Source organism: Leopardus geoffroyi, chromosome A2, assembly GCF_018350155.1.
Source record: "Leopardus geoffroyi isolate Oge1 chromosome A2, O.geoffroyi_Oge1_pat1.0, whole genome shotgun sequence".
NCBI lineage: Eukaryota > Metazoa > Chordata > Mammalia > Carnivora > Felidae > Leopardus > Leopardus geoffroyi.
This window is the reverse complement of record NC_059331.1, coordinates 109,281,455-109,308,967: the sequence shown is the minus strand read 5'-3', so window position 1 is coordinate 109,308,967 and position 27,513 is coordinate 109,281,455. Positions and strand designations below refer to the sequence as shown.

Genomic DNA, 27,513 nt, shown 5'->3' with positions numbered 1-27,513 from the left:
CACATCACCAATGGCTTTGTTCGTGGCTACGTGGTGAAACAAACCATATGTAGACCTGACTTTTTTTAAAGCCCATGTTTGTTCTAAAATCCAGTTTTGTTGTGCATAGATGAAATTCTGGTTTGTGTTTGCTATGGATTTCTCTTTACTTAATATCACACTTATAATGATGCTTACAAAGTACTGTTTATGATAATAGGCTGCTTAGAGGTTACTTTTCTTTCTTTCTGAAGATAAAGTAAAAAACAAAACAGAAGATATTTTCAAACTTGGAAATAGTTAACTTTAAAATTAAACTTGAGGCTTTACTGATCCTTAACACGCAATATTCATTTTTCTGGATATAAATTGTTTCAAGCCCAAATGGTGCATTAAGATGTTTCAGAAACTTTACCGAGATGCCTTATTTTTGTTTACCACTTAAAATTGTTTTCTCCTGCATGAACTGAAACCTTGTGGTTATAGTCGTTGCTTATCCACTTGTTTCACTGTAGCATATCAGGTAGGTTTTTATTGTATTTGGCAGACTTGTTTATTTAAGAAAGCCTTAACAAACATTTTTGAAATACTAGTTGGCAAGAAAATTGAGAAAAACAAAACAAAACAAAACAACTTGTTCATACACACAGGTTTGCATGATTGCCCTCTCCTGAGGCAACAGTGTCATTACTTTTTACAAAGGGTTAGAAATGAGAGCTGACAGTCATTTGCAGATCAAATCCTACTTTGTTTGGCAAGTAGCCACATTCTCTGCGACACAGTCTGCTTAATCTGGACCACACGTCTATTGTCTTCTAATTTAAGTTTTTTTAGATTCAAACACTCTCAAAGAAAGGCCACCCCCTACTATCACGTACATACCAAATTTTTATGCTGTTTTTATATTAATACTATAGAATATTACAGAATACGCCTTCATAAGCTTTACAGAAAGACTTAGAGATTTGCATATGAGATGCATATCTTGCAGTTGATTTTGAATTCTATTTACAACTATTTTCTGCCTTTGCTCTCTTCCCTTATGATGGAAAGTGTGATGGGATTAAATTATTGTTAATACAGCTCACCCTTGAACAGCATGGATTTGAACTGTGTGGATCCACTTATATGCAGATTTTTTCGATAGATACAGTACCATACTGTAAATGTATTTCTTTCTAAAGTTTTCTTAATATTTTTTCTACCTTCCTTTATTGTAAGAATATAGTGTATAATATGACCTACAAAGTATGTGTTAATCGACTGTTAACGTTATAGGTCAGCCTTCTGGTCAACAGTAGGCTATTAAAGTTTTGGGGGAGTCCAAAGTTATGCACAGATTTTCAAGTACATGAGAGTTAAGCGCTCATAACCCCCATATTGTCCAAGGATCAACTGTATAATGATTGCTGCATATGACTGTCATCACTAATATCATTAGGAAAAACATTATAATAATGCCTCTTGTAGGGGAACTTTTTGTTTTATAATTTTTGTTAGTATACAGAGATAATTGAAATGAATATTATTTATTTGCAGAGTAATAATTTCTGTATATTTATCCATTGTGCCCTGGTTTTACTTTGTAATCACACTCTAAATATTTTGTATTAGCCAGGAATTCATAAATATTTCATTGTTGATAAAGAGACAAGAATTACTTTTAATGAAAATGAGAATTACAGTTTCAGAATGGAAAACATATCCTTCCCAAGTTTTCTGGAGAATATATTTTGAAGAGAAAAAAGCATGTATGTCCAACTCTGCTGAAAGTGTTGTGTGTGTGTAAAGATAACTTCAAAGGAGTTATATAAGAAATTGCACTGGGGGAGATGCAATGTGTGTATAAATAAGTGGCACATGAGATAGTGCAAGTAGCAGGTGGAATAGATAGTTTAAGGGCTAGAAGAGACAGATCATTCTGCTCAAGGGGATTGAGAAATGCTTTATGGAATAGATATCAATATCAAATGCCTAACATTGAAAATCTAAGGGGTGCCTGGATAGCTCAGTCGCTTGAGATTTGGACTTTGGCTCAGGTCTTGATCTTGTGGTTCACAAGTTCGAGCCCCACGTTGGGCTCTGTGCTGACAGCTCAGAGGCTGGAGCCTACTTCAGATTCTGTGTCTCCATCTCTCTCTGCCCCTTCCCTGCTCATGCTCTGTCTCTCTTTCTCTCTCAAATAAAATAAAAACATTAAAAAAAATCTGAAAGACCACAGTTACAAGAATGAGGGCAGGAACTAAATAATCATTGTGTTAATTAAGGGTATGACAAGCCTTGCAGATAATTGGCAAGGCTTGCAGATAATTAAGGGTATGGCAAGCCTTGCAGATAATACATAATTGTAGCACAGATTTTACTGTTGGATTTTTAACTAAAGCAAAACTTATACTGAGAGTAATAGATTTTGTTAGACAAGTAATGACAAAAAATGGTAGCAAGCTTGAGATACTTGGTACTGTGCCTTCATTTATTCTTTGAACGATATTTTTTGGAACTGTACTATGTGCTGGGATAGGTAAAAGGCACTAAAATAAGGCAGATGTGTTCCGACCATCAAAGAGCTTAGAGTATAACTGGGGTTAGGTAGGGGAAATTCATGTTTTACTGTTTTTGGATGGCAAGTTCTGTTGTTTAATTCTTGAACATAGATAAGTAAGCAACTACTACATAAATAGCATCAGTCATATGAAAGCCATGCTTGGCAGAAGACATGCATGCACAGAAGAATGGAAGCATGTGTGGTTACAAAGTTAGGGCATGTTGTAATGGCACATACTTATATCATGCTACTGATGGAAGGTTTGATTTAAAAGATGACTCCTTGGAGGTTGATAAGGAGGTGGATGAGAGGCATGTGGCATGCGTCAGGTGAGTGCTTTTCCAAAAGCTAGGGGCTTGCCTCTTGATGTGAGAAGGTGAGGCTGTCACTTGTGACATCATCCCAGTTTTATGATTTCAAAAGTGATGAATGTAAAGTTGATTAGGTTCTATTAAAAGTTCAAAAACGATAAGTTATGTACGAGATACTCTGTTGCTTAAGGCTTTTGTCCTCAATTTTTTAGTATAAAGTATGTGCTATTTTACTTGTTATTTGAGGCGTTTATCTACTAAATATTCTTTAGAGAGGAATGCATTTGATGATAAGCATAGATACTGATCGACAGCATATAAAATATAAGCGTTAGCCAACTTAGTAAGAATAGTGGCACCCCCCCCCCAAAATCCCCATGCCCTAACTCCTGGAACCTGCAAATATGTTACCTTACATGGCAAAAGAAAAGTAAGGTTGCAGATGCAAATAAGGTTGCTAATCAGTTGACTTTAAATAGGCAGATGATCCTGCATCATCTGAGTTGGCCCAATGTATTCATAAGGGTACTTAAAAGTGGAAGACGAAGGCAAAAGCCTCAGTGATGTGAAGCGAGAAAGATGTGACCAGCTATTGCTGGCTTTGAAGATGGAAGGAAGCTACAAGCCAAAGAGTATGGGTAATTTCTAGAAGATACCTAAGATAATCAATTTATATTGTTCTAAGGTACTGAATTTGTGGTAATTTATTATGGCAACAAACAGAAAACTAATACATAAATATTTAATAGTGGTAAGGAACATTTACAGGTTACTGTTAGAAAATGCTTGAAGCAAAATATATATTAGTGACAACAAGAAGTTGGAGAATAAAATGTCAAAATTAATAGAATTTAAGAGGTTCCTGGGTGGCTCATTTGGTTAAGTGTTCGACTTTTGATTTTGGCTCAGGTCATGATCTCAAGCTCCAAGTTGGACTCTGTGCTGACAGCATGGAGCCTGCTTGGGATTCTTTCTCTTCCTCTCTCTACCCTTTCCCTGCTTGTGTGCTTGTGCTTGTTCTCTCTTTCTCTCTCTCTTTCTAAATAAATAAATAAATAAATAAATAAATAAAAATTAATTAAAATATATTAGAATTTAATATCATAGTTTAAAATCATGATTTGTTGTTTAGAATAAGTGTGAGCCTTAGAGTACTTTTTTTTTTTTTTTTTAATATTTGCTGGTGAAGCAACAATTTGAATCTAACCACATGAAGCTCATTGGCATGATTTAGGGATTTTTAAAAGGGGATGTACATATTTTTAAATATAATGCAGAATTATAAAAATATGCTGGCACCCATATTATTTGGATATTGACAGTATAATAAAGTACCTCAAATCTGAGGAATCATGTTTTATATGTCATGACATTGGTGAAAAGATTTCCTTAATCCTTATTTTCTTAAAGTTTCTAATATTCATAATGAAGTATGTGTATCTTTGTGTACATGTCTATGTGTGGGGATGTGTGCTTTAACAAAATAAGAATCATTTTGTCTGGGTTACAAATGGTACCATAATGAGCTTTCCCAGGAAAAGTTTTGGTATTGGGGCCAGGTCTCCTGTATAAGGGATTGAATAGAGGACTATATATGTTTCTGCAACTTAAAATGAACCATGTGCAAAATACATTTGGACTCTTAAAGCAAATGTGCGGTTAGTAATTTCTCAAGAATTTTAAAGAGCCCCTCATGAAGGTTGTCAGTGAAGAGCTAGCAGCTGATTGTCCTTTCAGAAATATTACTTATCTTTGAAAACTTCTTTTTGCCTTGGTTTTCCAGCCATTAGTCTCTCCCAAGAGAACTTTGAACTTAGGTATCACAGAAAGTTCTAGGGATATCAAACACTTCACTTGGTACGTGCTTCCATAACACCGAGGGCCTTCCCATTTAGGCTTAAGTTATAAAGTGTGTTTCCAAAAGCTTAAATCTTTCAAAGTTAGCCAGTAAACTGCACTGTGGCTGTTGTATACAGTGGAATAGAATATCTTATTTGGAAGAGACATTAGTTTCTCCCACTTCCAGGTTGATACTCTTCCTGAGATCAGAAATTTTGTCTCCGTTAATAAAACAATATTGCTGGACTGAGATTTAGTACAGGTAAAGATAAATCTCACTACTTGCTGCTTGCTTTATCTCTTTGAATTTAAATTTCCTTTTCTCTCTCTTTGGACCCTTTTGTGGCCTACTTTCTGGTTGTGAGGCTCAAATGACATAATATATTAGAGACTCATGTGAAATAATCTAAGGCATGGGTTTTCAGTATTTTCTCCTCTGCACCACCCCCCCCCCCCGCCCGCCAAAGTTAATGACTGCATGGTGAAATTTATTGGCAAAATTATGTAACTGTATAATACTCATGGAAACTGATGATTTATATTGACTTATAAGATGCTCTCAGTAGTCAGGCAGCAAAGAAGCCAGTTTAACCCAGCAGTTCCCACACTTAGCAGACTATGATGCCCTTTTGTCACAGAACATACAGTACGTGTTGTTTAACGTTGTTTGGAAACTGCCTTCATGCAGAAACTTACATGTAAGGAAACTAAGGCCTCAGGAGTTTATGGTTGGAACACGGCAGTGGAGGGAGGTACTGCACCTTTACAATCAATTGAAATTCCTTTATTTTCTTCTTTCATTTTGCAGGTAGAGAACCACAGAGGTTTATAAAGGTTTCTATGGGACTAGGGATTTCAGAAATAATTCTTAGTATCTTTAATTGCATAACTTTAAAAAATTTACTTATCGTTAGTACTATTATCATCGTCATTATATCCCGTTTGATCTTAACTCGCCTCTTTTCAAAGTGTTCGTGGTGACTCTAGTAAAAATTGTGCGTGACATCATTTATTTTATGAATGCATGCTAATAATTATATTTAGGTCTAAAATCACGTCATAGTTTTGTGGAAGACTTAGATAAGAAATTGTAAAGTTTACTGTGACCATAAATCAGCTGCATGAATCAGCTTCCCCTTGGTTGCAAACTTTATCATAGTTGTGTTTTCCAAGGTCCATCAGTTCTTTTTAGACAATAGAGGCCAACGTGTTGAAGGCCTGATATTGTGTGCTCCAGTGGTTAGCAGTCAGGCTTTATCTCTTTAATTGCCAAGGCATGTCCCTGAGGTAGTATTTATTACAATTTTATAGGTAAGGAATCCGAAATATATTTTCTTGACTCCCCTGTTTGTTAGGAGAGCCATTGTTCTTCTAGTCACTTGAATGCCACCAAGAATCCTAATTATTCCTCCATGTTCTAGAGTCAGTAGCTAAGTGCTCTGAATTCTAGTTCTATATTTCTGGCATTTCCCACTTCCTTTTTTTATTCCTAATGTGACCACTATAATTTAGGTATTCATTGCCTCTTAGGAGTTGCTGGGATAGTTTCATAGGTGGTTCCTCTAGTAATGTCTTTTCTGAAAACTGTCCTACATCCTACAGCTAAAATACCTGACTACATCTGTAGATTCCATTGTTCATACCATTGTTACTGTGTTGGGCTGCTATTAAGAGACAATGATGAGGGGCACCTGGGTGGCTCAGTCGGTTAAGCATCCGACTTCAGCTCAGGTCATGATCTCATGGTCTGTGAGTTCAAGCCCCGCGTCAGGCTCTGTGCTGACAGCTCAGAGCCTGGAGCCCGTTTTAGATTCTGTGTTTCCCTCTCTCTTCTGCCCCTTCCCTGTTCATGCTCTGTCTCTCTCTGTCTCAAAAATAAATAAACATTAAAAAAAAATTAAAAAAAAGAGACAATGATGATAGGTACATTAGTGCTTTGCGCATGACTAAGGAAACCATAGTTTTTCAGTCATTCCTCTTTCAGAGAGAAATAGACTTTATGTAAATATGACTTCAACCAGAATTAAATGTTCATCATTCAAGGATTTCTTTTGGAGGTAAGTTGCACATCCAGTGACCTTATTTGTACTTTTCTCTTCAGTTAGGAACTTGCTTCTGTGAACACTTAACATCCTACTTAACCTCTAGCTTAAATGGATTTCATGCATGTTCATAGCTTTCTGTGCTACACTTTTCTGGGACTTGTGTTTTTATTGACTTGTGTCTCAAAATTGTTGCATAAGAGAAGTCTTTAATTCTCTGGATGTCTTTGATAAAATCTTTCCTGAATAATGAAAAGTTTTACCCTCTAAATACCCTGAAGCATGCATTTCAAATCACTTTGGCCTTCAAGTACTTTACTCCCAGAGAAGATTACATATGGGTTAATTTTTTTTGTTTGTGTTTTCATTTCTACGATGGAAATGCAATCATGGTTCTGATGGTCGTGGTGTGGAGTTTGTAAACTGCTTGACATAGATGGCACATGCTGTTCTCGGTGCTTTGTATTTAGTAACTCAGCCAATTAGAACATAAAGTATATCTGATATTCTTCCCAACTTAATTTTTTAACCATGAGGTTCAAGTAGAGTATAAAACTGCCAAGACTACCTGATGACAAATACTTACTATAGTTTTTCTTGGTCTATTTCAAGCAATTGTTACTCATTTTTAAATCATCTTGGTGGAACCTTACGACAATTCTTGTCTGAGGAGGAAGAAACTAAGTTATAGGTGAACTAGGGTTGAGATTGATTACTTTTTGCTCTGGTGATTTTATAATGCATTAATGTGCTAAAATCGAAAAGTACTTAAAACCTCATTAGAATTTAACACAGGACAGGGTTTTGAATTATGCATTATTCTCAAGAGATTTATTACAGACCTATACTTATAATGTAGGTGGTGAATTTTGAGTAGGTTAGGAAGATAGCCAAAGAAATTTAAAATATAGTGTATGAATATAAACGTAGAAAACTCTTATCACAGAGTACTTTCCTTAAGATATGGGGACTATTTTCGAACAATTGTTTTTCCATGCCTACCTCAAAATCAATAGTTTTATTATAATTTATATTTAAATCACCAGCATATCAATGAATAAAGTCTTTTTTGTACTATATAATTTCTTTAATGCAATATAGAACTTTATTCTTGAAATTAGAAACCTTTTCATAATAAGCATGGTCCTGTATTTAAATTGAGTATGTGCATATTTTGTACTCAGCAGAAGATCCAGGCTTGTCTAAAATTATGCATACAAATGCTTTGGGGTTTTTCTCATCAAGGAATTTGAAATGTAGTTAAATAAATAATCTTTCTAGCACTCTGATAATTACTAGCCTGGGAAAGATAAGAATTATAGTGAATGGTTGAATATATGATGCCTTTTTGCTATGCCCTTTAAAATGAAATATTTTAATATTCATATTTACATAGCTCACTTAAATCTCTTATGTTTAATATTTTAGGTTTGTTAGTCTTTGTAAGAAAATAAATCGAAATTTCTGTACAGCTTTTTGCTCATTTAGGGTCCATTTTTTTTTACTCATTTACATAAATTAGAGAAGAAAAATATATAAAAGCTGGTTCTTGGTGTTTTGAATAAATTCAAGTGTTGAGTATTGGTTAAATATTTAAGAAATTGTATAATTAAAGCCTCGGTGTCAAAATATTTTATTTTATAAATTGTTATACAATATTTTTCTTAAAAAAAAAAAGAAGATATGGGGGTTTATGGATGCTCATCTCCACCATTCTAACAAAAGTAGCCATGGATAAACTGTAAATGAATGATTGGCCATGTACCAGTGACACATAGTAAAGACCGAAGGAACCTTGATTTGTTGTGAGGGCCATAGTTTGCTGACCCCTGACATGGAAGGAGGAAAGTGAAGCACAGTGTTTGTTTGTTTGTTTATTTTAAGTTTATTTATTTTGAGGGAGGGAAAGGGGCAGAGAGCAAGAGAGAGAGGGAGAGAGAATCCTAAGCAGGCTCCGTGCTGTCAATGCAGAACCCTAGGTGGGTCTCAAACTTACTGATCATTAGATCATGACCTGAGCCTAAGTCTGGTGCTTAACTGACTGAGCCACCCAGGTACACCAACCAAGAGAAGGTTCTTAATATTTGGTCCATTGATCACTTTTAGGCATTAGCGTGCAGAATGTTGTGCACTGGTTTCTTTTTCTTGTGAAATGTTTCATGCCTGTCTTCACTGCCTGAGTGATTATGCCCCCCAAATAAAAAAGGATTCTATTTATTAAAAATGGCAAAAGTTTATAAATAAATGTGTCCTGGATTATTCAAACAGATCTCTAGGAGATGCTGAGAAATAGTTAAACCTCATCAAAGTTGCCCATCAATTAGAAAGCCAGTTCCTACAAGATTGAGTAAAAAGGATTGTAAAAGGCGATGGTTTTGAAACTATGCTCTACAGAAAAATCCAACAGATTGCTCACGGGCTTCTGTGGGTGATGAGGGAGTCAGAAAGGAAAGTGTCACTGCTGCTCCTGATTCTTCAATGGAGGCAATTCACCTTTGTATTTTAGTTCTTTAAGTCTCTGCATATTAATTAATATAAATATAAGAAATGAGATCATACTTCTTGAAAACTAGTTGTGTAATAGTAAGTTAATGAACAATTTACTGTTGTTGTTTTCTCCCTAGCCTGTACAGTATTTCTTTGGATATACTTTATCATGGGCAATAGTTCTACTTGACACTTTTTTTTTTTTTAACAGAGAATTTAATAATGGCAAAGTAATATCAGTCTTAAATTTAGTCATGTCTGTGGGAAATATGGCTGACCAGACTATGAGTCTGTTAGCCATAATGGTACTTCTTTGTATTTTGTAGCAGGTTTTCTTTCCCTGGAAAAACACTGCACCTATTGAAGGTTAGAATTGTAATTCCAATGTAGAAAATTCTGCCAAGTATCCACTTTGGGAATATTTAAGTAATATTATTAATTCTTAAGCTGTATAGCAGATTTTAGTCTAGGTAACACAAGAGATGCATTTGTACATTCCTTCATTTATTGATTAATTTTTTTTAAGTGCCTACTATATCCTAAGCACCTGGGGTCTGTAGTAAATATAGTCTAGTTGCAAGAGAAAGAAAAAAAGCATTTGATTTTGGTATCACATTTCTCTTTTGAATTAGTATTAATACTATTTACTTGGGGGAAAAGCTCATGATAAATAAAGCAATTTAATTTCTTAAAATGTTATATTTGATGAGGACATTTTTGGATCTGCCATTTAAACCTTAGAAAATTTCTGGTGTGGATAGGGTGGGTTCAGGGGTGGACACATCAGGTTTTGTTGTCTCTGTTTTGGTGATGTAAAAGAAAATGAGAATGAAGAAGCTTAATGATACCCAAGGGCACTGTTCTTACATCAGAGATCTGTTAGACTGCCTGTTTCCTCCTCTCTCTCTTCTTTACCATGCTGCACTCTGCCTCTTCCTCACTTACTACCCCTTAGGGCTTTCTCATGTAAAGTGAGCTACTCACACAGAGAATAAATAGGTCCTTTAAAATGTTTAGTTTAATGTTTTAACTCATGATTCTTACCGTCTACCATTCACCAAAGTACAGCATAATTTTAAAAAAGAAAATAGATTTTTAAATATTTTCATAATATGTAGACAATTTTATGGAACTAAAAAGTATATTAGGGTCATCAAGTTCCTTTTTTTTCCTTGTGCTTATGTTTTGGTGCTCAAGTTATAATTAGCTCATACCCCTCATTGCTAAAGCATGAAACACAGGTTAATACCAGTAAATACACACTGAAGGCATAATTTGGATACCCTCTGATCTCTTAAAAGCTCTTGAATGATTCTAAAATATTCTTGGTTAATTGTTTTTGCCAGTACTTCAAATTTAGTTTTTGTATTTCTCAGGGTATACTCAAGAATGGCTTAACTTTTTCCTTTCACCCCAAGATACCATACCATTGCCAATTGTACCCTCGCATAGCCAAATCCTTTTCCTGAGAAATTAGAGATATTTAAGCCGACAGTGATTTGTTCTATCTGGAAAATTATTGTAGGTGGTAAGTAAGCAGCAGACGTCTAAAAATGATGGTCTTGTTTTCACATAAATATCTTCAGCTGTAAAGAGTTCAGTTAGAGAAATATATCAGATATATATGTGAATAGTTGACATAGTTTATGTTCTGTTAACCTTGTTTATTTTTACAGCATGTTGGTTTTATTGTTGTCTTAATATTTACGTTATATCTATTTTTGGTCACTTCAAAAATGAATAAAGCTTATGTTGTAAAATATTTTTCCTACATGGTATTTTCCTGAAGTTTTGATAAAGCATCACTAGTTTAATCAGCACTCAGTGCTCATATTTTGTGCAAGATTATAATTGCAAGCATGAATCTTTGATTCTTCATGGTTGTTTGTATATATCATATCATACAGTATGATAATGAGAAAGCAAAATTCATAACTATCTGTACATCTGGCTCAGAATTTTCATTATTAGGTTTATTCTTATTATTTTTGTGTACAAAATGCTTATAGAAAAAAAAAAAAAAAGAACCACTTCAGCAGTGGATATTCTAATGAAAAACTGAAGAATAGTGTCAGTGGAAGTTGAAGGAAAAAATGAACCTGTTTTTTGAAATAAGATGATTAAAAATTAAATTTTATGTAGTGTTCTTTTTTTGTTTTTTTTTGTTTTTTTTGTTTTTTTCCATATCAGACAGGTAAAGTGCCAAGGTCATAATAAGGTTTGAGGGAGGCACCTATCACACAAAGGTGTGAACACGCAGTCATGCTTAGGACTACAAAAGGATCTAATATTCGTAATCATATGCTAATAAAAGGAGATTTTCTCTAAATTTTTTTTTTTTCAACGTTTATTTTTGGGACAGAGAGAGACAGAGCATGAACGGGGGAGGGTCAGAGAGAGAGGGAGACACAGAATCGGAAACAGGCTCCAGGCTCTGAGCTGTCAGCACAGAGCCCGATGCGGGGCTCGAACTCACGGACCGCGAGATCGTGACCTGGCTGAAGTCGGACGCTTAACCGACTGCGCCACCCAGGCGCCCCTAAAAGGAGATTTTCTGTAGCTATCTGTAAACCTCAGTCCTCCTTTGAATATTTAATTTTGAATACCATGTGCCTTCAGTATTGTTACTGTTAAAAAGTATAAAGTTAATACCCATACTTTTTATAAAATAATTCTTAAAGTATAAAAGTATAATTAAGAGCAAAAGTCTTTTCCTCTACCTATTCCCCTCCCCTCCCATACTTAATCACATCAAAAAGGTTAAAGTATAGATCATTAGAGTTGAGTATTTCAGTTTTCCTTTCTGAAGTAGTATCTCAATCTTGTTTTCCATAATACAGTGCTTCAAGAAATTATCTTAAAGAATTCAAATGGTGCAAATTAGCGATCTCAGAGCTCTCAGATGTAGGGAATACTTTTAGAGAGATTAATCTAGACAGAAGTCTTAAGATGTATACATACATACATTAATATATAGGTGGGGCACCTGGATAGCTCACTTGGTTAAGCAACCAACTCTTAATTTTGGCTCAGGTCATGATGTCACAGAAGGGAGATTGAGCCCACTGTCAGGCTCATGCTGAGTGTGGAGCCTGTTTGAGATTCTCTCTCTCCCTCTTTCTCTCTCACCCACTCTTGTGAATGCTTGCTCTCTCTCTTTCAAAAAGAAATAGATATAAGTAATGTGCAGATACACACACACACACACACACACAAACACACACGTGTGTATATGTGTGTCAGAGATACATGGTACATCACTTCACAGAGTAATTTTATGGAAGAAAGTAGATATCCTTTGTTTATTGAGGTGGAATGAGAGGAGGGTAGTGGAAAGACATACCTGATATATATGTACTGGGTATTATATATATATGTGTGTGTGTGTGTGTGTGTGTGTATGTATATGTGTGTATATGTGTATATAATATAAACATGAATAATTAATATTTTAATATATGTTTTTGTCTATATACATTAATACAATCCTATAACTTTATATGATATACAGCATTAATAAAATGTATGTTTAATATCTTCCCATTACCCTCATTCTCATTCCATTACAATAGACAATGGATACCTACTTTCTTGTATGAAATCTCTGTGAGGTGCTGATGTTTTATGCATTTGATGCAGTGAAGACACCCTGGAAATAAAATGTTAGTGTCCAGTACTAAACTATGAATTCCTTAAGAATAAAGACCATGTGTTGGTTAGCAATTGTTAGCATTAATTTGTAACCCTGTTTCAGGTTTTACGTATTTGAAGTCAGTCTAGTTGGTAATTCGGTCCTTTTTGAACTTCAGAAAGGATGGAGCATACATAGAATCAAAGAAATAAAGTTATTTTGGAAATTCAGATGGAACTGGACTTAATACTCAGGATCCTCACTTATTTTCTGTCTAAACTTGGATGAGATACTTAATTTTTTTTTTTTAGGTTAATTTTCCTCCTCTATAAAGATAAAAGAATATTCATATCATATGGTTATTCAGTGTATTAAATGAGTTTAAAACAGTTGGTAAAAGGCGTGTAAGATATTTTAGTTCAGATCTCTATAGTTAAATATCTTGAAATGATTCCTTTGCTTTTTAAATAAACTTTCCAATTTATAGTAAAATATTTAATACTTAAATTTTATATGTACGTGGTCAAGGTAAATTATGAATTTTATTTGCCGTTTAATGTATTTTTCCATATTAATTGGCTTTAGGTATCACACGGTTACATTTTTTTTTTTATCTAAGAAAATAAAATTGAAAGGTTATGGAGAAGTAGGCCCAAAAATGTGCGAGTTTAGGACACACAAAAGGAGCCAGTTGAAAAGAAAGCAGTGTGTTTCTCAGCTTTTGTTCCTGGAAGGAAGATAGGAATACTTCCATCTGCCAAGGACATGGCAGGGATAACGGTCCACAAATGCATTAAAAAGGGTACTGTAAGAGTTTTCATGCTTCAGAGATAAACATATAATTATTACCATATACAAGTTAAAAATAGTATGGAAATAGTTTTTCATGGAAGATTAACAACTGAAGCCAGAAATGTTTCTGGTTGCTCGTATGGAAATTGCTTTGTTAGATGATTGTACTCACTGGGTAAGAAGTAGTTAGTAATTTGTGTGACTTGTTACTGTCAAAATCCTGCATGGAGTGACTCTGATTTTAGATAAAGTTGTATATGCTGGTAGAATTATGATTTCGCTTTTGGCTTTTGAATCACAAGCAGATTTTTAGTAGCAAAGAAAAACCTTCCCTCTGGCCTTGTTTGTTGTCAGAGTGTAATGTTCATGCACGCTTGCATAAGTGTTCATAACAGGCCTGTAGATCCCAAAAGGAGCTGAAGAATAATTTCTGGTGGTCTTTGTGTAATTGCTGCCAGCTGAGGAAGCAAAATTCCAAATCAGTTTAAGTAACTTTCACAAATAACACTTACCATAATTATAAGGTAAAGCTCAATATATAGTTTATATAATAGAGTCTTACCTCACCACAAAGTAGTCAAAGAACAGTCAAGCAGAGGTCTTCACAGAGGTATATTTTAACCTTTTGCTTGACACTCTACTTCTTCAGGTTTATTAAAACCTTCTGGCTCTGCATTTGAAATTGTGCCTGTTTAAAACATCCTTGTATGAATTTTCTGTTTTGCTGTGAGCATTTCCAAGAGCACCTCACAGTAACGCTAAGAAGGTGATCCTCAAAAGGCAGAAAATGCTACATCTTTGCTTAGGTATATTGGAATAAAGTGGTTTTGAGATCTTGGCCAAGGACAGTTAGTGTTATTTATTTACTTTTCAAATAGTGTGTTCAACTTTGGGGGAAATAAAATTTAAAAACCAGACCCTAAGATGGGATATTAGTAAGTAATCATACTATAAAATTGTTAATTTTCGGAAAAGTTTAGCATAGTATTCACTTAAATATGGAACTTCTCATGATACCTTTGCTTTATGGTTAGATTTAATTTTGGGCAGCTTCTTTTTAACTTTTATTTTTTTCAACATTTATTTATTTTTGAGACAGAAGAAGTGGGAGAGGGGCCGAGAGAGAGGGAGACACAGAATCCAAAGCAGGCTCCAGGCTCTGAGCTGTCAGCACAGAGCCTGACACGGGGTTCAAACTCAGAAAATGTGAGCTCATGACGTGAGCCAAAGTCAGACGCTTCACCAACGAGCCACCCAGGCACCCCAATTTTGTGCAACTTCTTAGAAACATTTCTAGTATTTTGCAAAGGGTAAATTTGTATGTCTGTGGCTAAAATTCAATGATAATTTTTAAAAGCGAGTTGAGAAATGTCAGTATTATGCATATCCTGCCATATACATTTCTGTATCATTTAATCCTATGTTCATTTTTACTTATCTGTTAAAATTATAGAAAGTGTTCTTTAAGATGTTATGCTTTACAGACAGGTTTCGTATATAAGAAATTATTTAACTTGATATCCCTATTTCCACACCTTCCTTTCCCTCATTAAAACATGCTTTCTTCTCTACTTTCCCTTTTTTGAGTGCTACTTTCCCATTAAAATGTCTAGAAACTTAGGGGCTCCTGGGTGACTCAGTTAGTTAAGCAACCCACTTTGACTCAGGTCGTGATCTCATGGTTTGAGAGTCCTAGCCCTGCGTTGGGCCGTTTGCTGACAGCTCAGAACCTGGAGCCTGCTTCAGATTCTGTGTCTGCCTCTCTCTTTGCCCCTCCCCACTCACACTGTCTGTCTGTCTCTCTCTCTCAGAAACAAACATTAAAAAAAATTTTTTAAGAAGTCTACAAAGTTGAATCATTGAGGGAATTCTGAATATGCTTTCTTTGCTATGTATGTAAGACTTGTATAGGTTATGTGCTCATCCTTGTAGTCAAGGTCTCCCTTCATATCTAAAAATAATTACTTTCCTTACCTTTCATCCTGTGGCACATTAGCAATAATATATGGAGACATTTTGAGTTGTCATAACCGAGGGTGTGGTGCTATGGGCGGATAATGAGCCGAGGTTGTGGATGATGATAAACATCATACAAAGCACAGGACAGCCTCCAGTGATCATTACTGAAGCCTAGAGTGACCATCACGTTCAGGTTGAAAACCCCTGCTCTAATTTCTGTTTGATCGTTTGTTCTCCACATGATTCTTTTTAAAATACTACTTATGCTGTGTAAATCACCTGATGAAGCATCTTCAAGGGTGTTGTTATGAGTACATGATCTAAGTTCTGTACCCTGGTTTCAAACTTATTCAATTGATACATCCCATCCCTGCTGCTGTGAGGTCTTCTGTTGCCTTTGTTAGTCAGGGAGTTGACTTAACAGTCCTATGTATTTGGGCCCCATATCTTCACAGCAGCCGCCTACCCTTACCCTGGTGGTGCTGGGGAATTCTTCTACCTGTACTTCTGAACTAGCTCAAGTCCTGGAAGATATAGTTAACCATTGTACAAAATCATTTCAGTGAGTTTACGTCATTATCTGTATACTACTTATTCACCATTTTTTTTCTCATTTCTGTGATTATCTTCAGTTTAAAACATTCTATCAATGAAATCTATTGTGCAAAAATAAATGGAGCTGGAAATGCAAGCTGGTGCAGCCACTGAAAACCAGTATGGAGGTTCCTCAAAAAACTAAAAATAGAACTACTCTATGACCCAGTAATTGCACAACTAGGTATTTATCCAAGGGATACAGGTGTGCTGTTTCAAAGGGACACATGCACCCAAATGTTTATAGTAGCATTTTCAACAATAGCCAAAGTATGGAAAGAGCCCAAATGTCCATTGAGGAATGAATGGATAAAGAAGACATGGTATACATATACAGTGGAGTATTACTCGGCAATCAAAAAGAATGAAATCTTGCCATTTGCAACTACGTGGATGGAACTGGAGGGTATTATGCTAAGTGAAATTAGTCAGAGAAAGACAAATATCATATGACTTCACTCACATGAGAACTTTAAGAGACAAAACATATGAACATAAGGGAAGGGAAACAAAAATAATATAAAAACAGGGAGGGAGACAAAAGAGAAGAGACTCATAAATATGGAGAACAAACAGGGTTACTGGAGGGATTGTGGGAGGGGGGATGGGCTAAATGGGTAAGGGGCATTAAGGAATCTACTCCTGAAATCATTGTTGTACTATATGCAAACTAATTTGGATGTAAATTTAATAAAATAATAATATGGAGCATATTCCCTTTGGAAACCAGAAATCTTATCTATTTGAGGAGCAGAATGAGAAGTTTCAGTCTCCTTGATTTCTTGTTGTTCTTTGAGGCATTATCAGATAATATTAAGATACAAACCCTTGTATTACTCTTTAACTTTTTGGTATATGTTTCACTATAAAATTCCTTATAGATTATAAATCTTTTTATGACAGAACCTACCTGATAACACATTGCTGTGTAACTCACACTTGGATATATAGCACTATGTATATACATAATAGATAGTTATTAACTGTGTGAACAGAGTAACATGGCCAAGTCATCAAAAGTCATACTGGAAACAAAGTAAACAGAAAGCAGAATCTTAGCCTGGGCAGATTTATAGATTATAAGGACTAAATAGATACATTCATCTTTTTTGCTGAAATTTTCCTAAAAATGAACTAAAACAACAAAAAACAGGACATATATTCCATTCTGAAAATAGGGAACGTCCTCATCCTTAAATCCTAAACTTCTAGGAATATCTTCCAGATGTTATTCAATTTGGACCTAATTTTTTAAACAGGATACAGAGATTCATTACTTATGTCCCATAAATAAAAGTGTTCCTTGGCAGTATACAAAGAAAGAAACTTAGTTCAAGGGAGTTTCCCAATTAATGCAATTTGGCAGAATGAGGCTGGGTCAGTGTTAGGGAGTTGATATCTGCCCTTTGCAAATCTATTTTCCAATTTAGGAATGGGCAGTAGAGGATAGAAGGACTTGCAGTCATGGTGTTTTTTGTTTTGTTTTTGTTTTTAATTTGTTTATTTAATTCTGTTTTAAGGATTAAATAAAACATGTAAGATTCTGCTAGGTGCCCATCTTCTCACTTGAGAACTCAATTTTTGCTGACACAGCAGCATAATTTCTCAACCAATCAGCTTCAGATGGTCTCTGACATAACCAACTATTTCCTAGAGTCTGTATTTAAAAATACCCTTTTCTCTCTTGCTTCCTTCTATCTGGAAAATATCTAATATGCATCATTAAAGGAACATAAGTATTTCTTCTGATTTCAAAAAAAAGAATATCTTTCTTTCCAATAATCAAAATATTATAGCACATCTATTATTTTAACCTTCATTATTATAATTTTTTTATTGCACATAAGTCCTTTCAAGAGTTTTATCAGGGCAACTGATCTGGGGGGTATGATTGTCATGCAGTGGGTGCAGTCTCAGATGATCTTGGGTAGAATGTGGACCAGCCTTTTTTTTTTTTTTTTTTTTTTTTTTTAAGTTCAATAGTTACTTGTTTGATTACATTCCCATTCTTTTTTTAAGATTATTTTTTTTTTCAACGTTTATTTATTTTTGGGACAGAGAGAGACAGAGCATGAAGGGGGGAGGGGCAGAGAGAGAGGGAGACACAGAATCGGAAACGGGCTCCAGGCTCTGAGCCATCAGCCCAGAGCCCGACGCGGGGCTCGAACTCACGGACCGCGAGATCGTGACCTGGCTGAAGTCGGACGCTTAACCGACTGCGCCACCCAGGCGCCCCTACATTCCCATTCTTGTCTCAGGTCTTGTGTGAAAGTAGGGCCTCAATAGGGAAACAATGAGTCCTGTGAGTTGGAATGGCAATCTGTCAGAAATGGTGAAACACTGAAAGAGAAATATACTTTCTGGTCCCTGAGATTACATATCAAAGAGGAATGAGAGACACTGGGAGGGAGATGAAATGGACATGTAGAATAGGAAAAGAGACTAAGTTACATCTGGCTTGCAGAGATTTATCAACAAATAAAGCCAGAAACCTAAATTTCATTTCTTAGACATTTTTTTTTCATTCAAAATATGTGCTTCCCTGTACAAATATGTACTAGCACTCACTCTGGTGTAGGCATCATAAGGAAACTGGGAGTGCAGTGCTGAGCCTGGACAGACAAGATTACATGTATCTGGTATCAGCCTAGAGCTTCAGGCCAGTAAAGAATCACATTAATAAATAAAAAATTGGAACAGAGACAAGAGCTAAAAAGGAGAGGTCCCATGAGAGCCACGATGGATGGATTTGACCTAAGCAGGCATGTCCAGAAGGACTTTTTTGAGGAAGAGGAACAGAAATGAAAAGGAACTTTTTCACCCACTCTGAGATCTGAAGGAAAGTAATGATGGAAGAGAAAGAATTCTGAAGAAAGGATAAGAATGCCTTATGACCGAAGAGAACTTCAACTCAAAAGGCTTAAGAATAGGCTAATGAGGTTAGACTGGAGAGATAAAGGAGGAGCATAATTATAGAGGAGCACCATGTGTGATGTGGCGAGAGGGATCAAATCATTTTTTCCTAAAAAAAAAAAATGGGTTTGATTGTACTGATTAAAATTGGATGTATTGCTCAAACTTTGAATCTTTTTCTTTTATGCTTCTATTCTCATGGTTAAGCTACAGTAATTAAAGCAATATATACCAATGTTTATTTATAACCATCCTGTAAGACTGAAAATAATTTGTATATTATGCATTTAGTCATGAAGTAAAACTAATTATTTTCGGATGTCTATGGATTGCTCATTACTATACTTTCTCTTTTTTTTTTTATTCATCTTATCCCTAGTCATAGTGACTTTATTTCTATGACTATCATAATGTTTTGTAAATATACCCTGTGTGGCATATTAATTCTGTCCATTATGGGCTCCTACTAACGTGGTGAGTTATTTGGGTCTAATTTGTCTTTCTGCCTTATGACTTTGAATTGGTGTGGATTCTTCTTGATCTTCACTGACTTTTTTTTTTTAATTTTCCATTCTGTCATTAAGAATTTCCATGTCCTTGATCTTGTGTTCAGGGGATCGAGCCCCATGTTGGGCTCTGCATTGACAGCATGGAGCCTGCTTGGGTATCTCTCTCTCTCTCTCTCTCTCTCTCTCTCTCTCTCTCTCTTTCTTTTTTTCTCTCTCTCTCTCAAAATAAATAAATAAACTTAAAAAAGTATTTCCGTGTCTTATGTTCTAGCCTAAATCTAGCTTTCTTACCAAGTTACTCTCTTGGCTTTGTTATTTGTCATCTGGTTTCTCTTCTTTATGTTAGAAACTCTTTCTCCCTGATTTATAACTCATGTGAAAAAGTCACAGATTAGCTCTAACCCAAATAAGGGGACTTCTCATTTAAACAATTTAATTTCCCCTAGCCATAGGTTTGCTTCCTTAAAGTTCTCTATATCACTTTGGGAAAAGAACAGAAAATGGCTTTCCTGGTCACTGGTACTGTTTGGGGAGGTTGAGATGAATTTTAGCAAATTTATAAGAATATGTCTGTGTTCTTTTTCCATGTAACACCTGAAAGAAAAACTGATTTCCTTTGTAGCTATGGTTGGAAGAGTTAGGGCAGCCTCAAAAATTGCATAAATTATTTCTGTAACTGAAATCTTGACCAAAATTAACATGGTATTTATTGTTTATCAGTGTAAAAAATGAATCCATTCACTATAAAATGGCGTAAGTAAAATTTAAATTAGTTTTTTGTGATTTATTCTTTTTGAACATCCTACAAATGTAGACTCAAATTACTTGGTGTGAGTTGCAGTTACTAAAAGTTATTGTTCATAATTCTGTTTTAATTTAGAAATGTCGGTACTCCATCTGACACTTTTCAAGAATTAATTATGACCATTTTATGGGTTTGAATTTATTTTGCTTTGTTTTTGCCAATGTGATAATTATCTTTTTTATTACATTTCATAATTGGTTATTGCCAATGTTTTGAGAGCTACCAAGTTTTGTGGTTAGGGTCTTTGAAAGTATTAAATTATTTTAAAGTTTTTAAAGGTGGTTATTATTATTATTATTATTATTACTATTATTATTATTATTAATTTTGAGAGACAGAGAGAGGAATAGAGGATGAAAAGCTGGCTTTGTGCTGACAGCAGTGAGCCCGATGTGGGGCTTGAACTCACAAACTGTGAGATCATGACCTGAGCTGAAGTCGGTTGCTAACCCAAGTGAGCCACCTGGGCGCCCTTGGAAATATTAAATTTTATAACTTTTTTTTTTTACTATTTTACAGGAAAGTGCATATTATTCTGTGGATTGTTCTTAAACCTAACCACTTACTGAACTCTGTTCACAGTTCTTTTATATTTTCAAATGATTACTTTTTTATGTTTAAAAGGATAGATTGTATTTTACTTTCCAGTATTTAACCCTTATATTTCTTATTTTCCCTGTTACATTAGCTAAGAAATCCAGTGCAATGAGGTATATTAGAAGTGATGTCACTTATCCTTGTGTCTCTTTTAAGGGAAATTCATATGAAAGAGATTCTTCTCCCCACTTGACTTCTTTTTGTTTTCTTTCTCAGGAATAGATGTTGAACAGTACAAATGCTAAATGTAATTAAAAGTTCTTCCTGTGTTATTCCCTTCATTTTATAATGTGTTAAATAACAGATTTTTATATGTTGAAACCAAACTAGAAATCTTAGTGTAAACTCTTCTTTTTCAGAGTGTATTGTGGTGAGAGAACATTGTATGCATATTATCACAACTTGTAGTTAACACAATGTATTCGTATTATTATTACCATATAAATGTCATTTACTTCTAATAGCTTGCTTCCCTTATAGATTATTTTTCTTTCGAAATTCCCTGACAACTTAAGACATTGTCATTTTTTTCCAGATTAAGTGCTCGTATGATCTGCTTTAGGCTGTGAGTAAACATCTGTATTGCCAATTCTTTAATGCAGGTAGGGAGTGATGGATCTGTCAGCCTAATGACTCCTTAGAATATAGTTAATGAATACTTACCTTTAAGATTGGGCCAGGATCTTTTTCTGCTCCGTGAATTTGTTCAATCCCAAATTGAATCAACACAGAATTGTCTTCTCTAGAGCTCTACCTTGGGTCTGTAGTTTTTGTTTCTGGCCTAGTCCTCTCTCTTTCTCTTTCTCAAGAGTTCTCCAAAATTTCTAGTCACATTATAGCATGACCTGTTATTTTCCAGTATTATCATATGTGTATCTGTGTGTGCGTGTATGAGGTTCCAAGTGCATTTAACCCCACCATAACCACCAGTACACATTTGCAGGGATTTAAAATGAGGAAGACATGTGCCTTTAGGCTACCACCTTGATCAAGCTTCTCAATGATTTATTTAAAAGGAACTCTTTCAAAAATTAGAGTTTTGTTCTTCTGATACATTATTAAGTTATCCATTAGGCAATCTACTTCATAAAATTAAAAAGTAATTGAATTCTTCTTGAAAGGTACACTTAGAATTTATAACACTTTCTTTGAGGGGGGGGGTCCCCAAAGAGGTCCACCATTATAATTCTTACTGCTTATAACAAGTAAGCGTAATTACAAGTAATTACTTATAATGAATAATAAGTAACTCTCATTACTTATAATCCCCTCATTGAAAGGTCATCCTGTCTTGGCTGTTATCTTTCTCATATTATCTTCAAATTTGTGGTGATTACTCTCTAGTTGATTCATTGAATTTATTCTTAATGAACGTAAAAATGATTCTATGGGGCTGCATAAGAGAAAGGAGCTATTTTTAAATGAATTGTATGTTATAGAGATGGCCCCAGAGTAAATGGAAGATAGCCTTGTCTGTTTTGTAACTGGAAGCAAGAAACTGAATAATTACTATGTAACAAAACTGTTTTATGTAACAAACTGTTACAAAGTTTATGTAACAAAACTGTTTTATGTTTATTCACAGTTTTAAAAGATCAAGTTTCAGTTATAGTTTGGAAGAAAGAAACCACTCTTTTGTGGCTTCCTTCCCTTCCCTTTAGTGAAATAAATTGTATTTCTCATGCCACGTGATATATTCAATGTTTCAATGGCTCTTTAAAAGAGGTGATTAGCAATTTAATATCATGATAACTGTTAAGTCAAATTAAATTTACAATTTTTATTTTGTTTGTATTAATTAAAATACTTTGTTAATGTTTGGATGCTGAAGAAAACCTTTACATATTTGTCCTTCATTTACCAGCTATTTTTTTTTTAAGTTTGTTTATTTAAGTGAGAGCGAGAACATGAAGAGGGAAGGGGCAGAAACAGAAAGGGAGGGAGAGAATCCCAAGCAGGTTCTGCTCTGTGGGGACTGAGGCCAGGCTTGATCCCATGAAGCGTGAGATCATGACCTGCGCTGAAGTCAAGTGTTGGACCCTAAACTGACTGAGACACCCAGGTGCCCCTCAAGCTATTTTTATAAAATATAGAGAGTTGTAAGTAAAGGAGTTAAAAGCACCACAAATTCAGTATCCCTTTTAAATCCCTGACCCGTGGATTTCTGTAGTTTAGTGTGGTATGGTGACTACTTCTTGTCATGCCTCTTAAGCACCATACAGTTTGGCATACAGTGCGCATTTTAGAGTTCATTATCACCATCACATGATATTTATTGGGTGGCCCTGTAAGTTGGATGAGCTTCTGCTATGCGCGTTAAAACAGTTATTTTCTAAAAATAACTTCGGCTCTTAGTGATTGATATGCAGGTGGATGTTGCTGGACAGAGCTCTGAGTTACTAGGGCTTTTGAATCTTGTTTCCTGACAAACAAGATAGATCTGCATGAATCTAACAGAGTTTGCCTTTGGACTTCCCTAAAATTTGACTCCCTTGTGGCTTATCTATAGTCACTATTCCTCTTCCGTAACTTAACTTGTTGTTTTGTTGCTTTATACACCCTAGCAATAAGCTATACATCAGGCTGCAGGAAATGGCAACTGATTCTTTTCTTTTGAAGGGAAGAAGAATAAGTACTTAGAATCTTAGGATGTTTAAATCTCAAGCATATTAAAATATAGCACTTATTGGGGCACTTGCATGGCTAAACTTGTTAAGCGTACGACTTTGGCACAGGTCATGATCTCACTGTATATGAGGTTGAGCCCCATGTTGGGCTTTTCTGCACTGACAGCTCAGAGCCTGGAGCCTGCTTCTGATTCTGTGTCTCCGTCTCTCTGCTCCTCCCCTGCTCATACTCTGTCTCTCAAAAATAAATAATAGACATGAAAGAAAAATTTTAATAATATCTAGCATTTATCAATTATATTTGTATTCTTCTTATAACTTCTTGTTTTGGATTCATAAGCCTACTGTAAATAACCAAACTAATGTTATAAGATACTAAAGACTCTTTGCAATCTGTTGTATTCCATTAAATTCTTATGTGTAAAATGTTCCTGGTTGAAAACAAGGAATGTTTTACTGTTCAATTTAATCTGTCTTGTTTCCCTCTTAAAACATTCACTTTATTCCTTCTATTCAGCATATATAATTAGTTTGAAGGCAGAAAGTTAACATGCTATAAAGGGATGTACAAGAAATGGTTACCTCAGACTGAAGATGATTGTTATAAATCAGGCTGTTACTCTAGCATTTATTATTGAGAATATAAAGAACAATGCCAAAGGCATCTCCAATAATAATGAGACCAACTTCCCCTACCCTTCTTTTCCTAAACTTCACAATACTTATTATTTAAAAAAATCAGTGATATAATATATGGAAGAATGCCATTGTAAGCTACAGTTTTCATAGGGGAGCTGTGCAAGTGTGTGTTTTTGTTTTTGTTCCGCAATGCTGAGAGCTTATTTCCAAGTAAATAAAGTGCTCAGATCTAAAATAAAACAAATCTAAGCAGGCTAGAAATCCTCATGCGAGCTTTTGTTTCATTTTTTAAGTCAGGAAATATTTCATTCTGTGAGAGGATTATATTTTTATAAAAATGTATATAATAAGAACTTCCTATCATTGAACTTGACACTTACTTTTTAAATGCCTTTTAATATATCCCTATAAAGATTATCAATCATTTTTGCTTTCATGATTTAGTGCTCACTGTTCAGTAGTGTCTCTCACTCCTTTAGTCGACGTGTGTGTAATCCAGACAGACATTTTCTTTCTTGTAATTATTACTCCTCTTTACTGGTATTTTAATTATTTATAGCCGCAAGCATTTATTTGTCTTTTAAAGGCCTTCCAATCCCAATCAGAATGAATAAACAATTAAAAGGAAGAAAGGTTTTGTAGCTTTTCTTTTCCTTTTGATTGTGTGTGTTCTATATAACACTTAAATTGTTCTTTATGAAATTAGTATATCCAGGAAACTGGAGAATTAGGCTTTAGGCTGAGGGAATGGAAAACATGTTAGCATTTCCTTTGTAAGGTTTCCAGGGCGTCACAGGAGATTTCTAATGTGCTGCTTGTTTCTGCTGTCCCCAGATCTTTTTCAGTTTATTAAAATACTGGAGCAGTAATTAAAATGTTGCTTAGCCTTTCCTATGTTCTACACCTCACTGAAAACATGTCGGCAGAGAAAGCAAATGTTCATCATTTCTCTACACAAAACAGATCCCGCCAGGGATCATGCCAAACCCAACCAACCATGACAGTCAAATCAATGTATGTTTTGTTTTAGATTTTTATTTTTGCCTTTGCTTTAGCAACTTGACTCTGTTATTTGTTGTTCCCATTGGCTTATCATTTTATGGCATGACAGGTCCTGAAATTGACAAGGCTTCCTGCGTATCTTTCCAATGTGTATGTGTGACGCTATAAACTATAAGAGAAAATGGCATTTTCACTCAGTAAATATTTGCTTTATGTCCCCTACATCTGTTTTACAGAACTTTTTTTTTTTTTTTATTTCTCCATCAATATTCTTTGAAAAGTACTTGGTTCTACCTTTTGTCTGGATGTTAAAAATTCTGGAATCAGTGTCCCAATTTAAAAGTTAGAGTATTTATTGTTATAAACCAAAGAGATGTAATTCTCTCATCAGTTTGTATTCATGACATAAAACATGAATTACCCTGGTGATTTTTTTGCAGTGGTGAAACCAGGATATGCATCCCATGGGGGTGTGAATATGTGTTGGACCACACAGTAAACTTATTGCTGCTGAGTCATTTAAAAATCTCAAGAGGGATTGTATTTTTTAATTTGGTATTAAATTAGGCCATCTAAAAATAATGGATCTGAACTTGTAATAGTCATTTAGGAGCAAGTTTTCTTGGATAATAATGTCCCTAAGGTTAACCGCTTTAGACTCTATAGATTCTGATTCTGGTTTCAAATCTGGGTTTTTCAGTTATTATCTTTGTGACTCTAGACATGTTATTCAACCTTTGTTGTTATAAGTTTTCTAAATAATGGAATTTCCTTCACGAGGTTTCTTCCATTTTCTTTAATTTTGTCTCTAGTGATTCTGTAAGATATCTGGGTTCATACTACGTTTTGAGTTTTATGTACATCAATGATGATTTAATATATATTGTCTTGACCTTGTGTAAAATGAAGAATTCAATGTAATTTTCAACCTTGTTAATTACCTTTTCACATTCCATTGTTTTATGATGCATTTTAACCTATTTTTTGAACATCATCTTTGCAGAATAATAATTATTATTAAAGCAGTGCTTTGATTCATAACCTATTAAAAACAATATCCTATCCTTATCCTTATGTCTGTATAACTGACTCTTTTTTTCTTGTAACAATCTGTAAACACAGATGGATAACTAGGTACAATTGTCTTCTTCATGGCTTCTTTTTTTTTTTTTTTTTTTAGTGTTTATTTTTGACACAGAGAGAGAGAGAGAGAGAGAGATTGAGAGAGAGAGAGACAAAGTACAAATGGGGCATGGGGGTCCAGAGAGAAAGACACACACACAGAATCTGAAGCGGGCTCCAGGCTCTGAGCTGTCAGCACAGAGCCCGATGAGGGGCTTGAACTAATGAACCACGAGATCATGACCTCAGCTGAAGTTGGACTCAATCTACTGAGCCACCCAGGCACCCCATCTTTGTGGATTTTTTAATTTCAAGTTCTATAATCTTACACTCCTCTGATTTCTTTCTTTAAAGTATTTCTGCTCCTTCTCAGACTCCTTGCCATCCTCTTTGTTTTTGTTCTGTCCCTAACTGATGGAGATTCTTAGGCCACTGTCTGGTGAGATTCTGAAGAATTCTCATTTACTCTGTGATGTTAAATACCCTTCTTGTGCAGGTGAGTCATTTCCAAGCTCCAGATTCACATGCACAACTGCATATTTGATGTTTTGTCTTGGATGTCTCCCTAGCATTTCATATTTTTCCAAAATGGACTTCATAACTCACAGTATGGAAAACCTGCCTCTGGTGAATTTAACATTTTGTAACTTTTGTAGTGACTCTCTATAATAATTGCTTTTTGTCTTATAGGCAGTGTTTGTTTGTTTTTGTTTTGTTTTTTTTTTGTTTTTTAGTGCATATACTGAACATTGTGAACAAAACTTCCCTTTGATTAGTGCCCATCTGGTAGACCTTTTTCAGTTACTTGATTTTCAGCTTTTCATGTCCTTGTGTTTTAGGTATGACTGTATAGCTGTGTTTTGTTTGTAATTCAATCTGAGAATCTTTGTGTTTCTACAAGTTTCGTCATTTACATTTGTTGAAATTGGAAAAATACTGGGAACAGTTTCTCCCACCTTATTTTTTGACTTCTGTCTCTTCTGCATTTCTTGTGTTTTTTTTTTTCTAACTCTCTAATTGAGATTTTTTTTTTGCTTTTAATTTTTTCTATTCTTTTTAACTTTCATCCTGAATTAATTTCAGACTTAAATTTTTTTCAAATAGAGTACAAAGCATTCCT

The 27,513-nt window shown here is 34.8% G+C and overlaps 1 protein-coding gene and 1 non-coding gene across 3 annotated transcripts in view; one reads left to right on the top strand and one right to left on the bottom strand.

The window, feature by feature from the left end:
- Positions 1-27,513, top strand: part of CRPPA (CDP-L-ribitol pyrophosphorylase A) — a 318,326-nt gene that overhangs the window by 271,940 nt on the left and 18,873 nt on the right. The gene's annotated exons all lie outside the window — the stretch shown is intronic.
- Positions 11,388-11,487, bottom strand: LOC123607805. The gene has a single exon (XR_006716943.1). It is a non-coding gene; the product is annotated as a small nucleolar RNA U13 (small nucleolar RNA).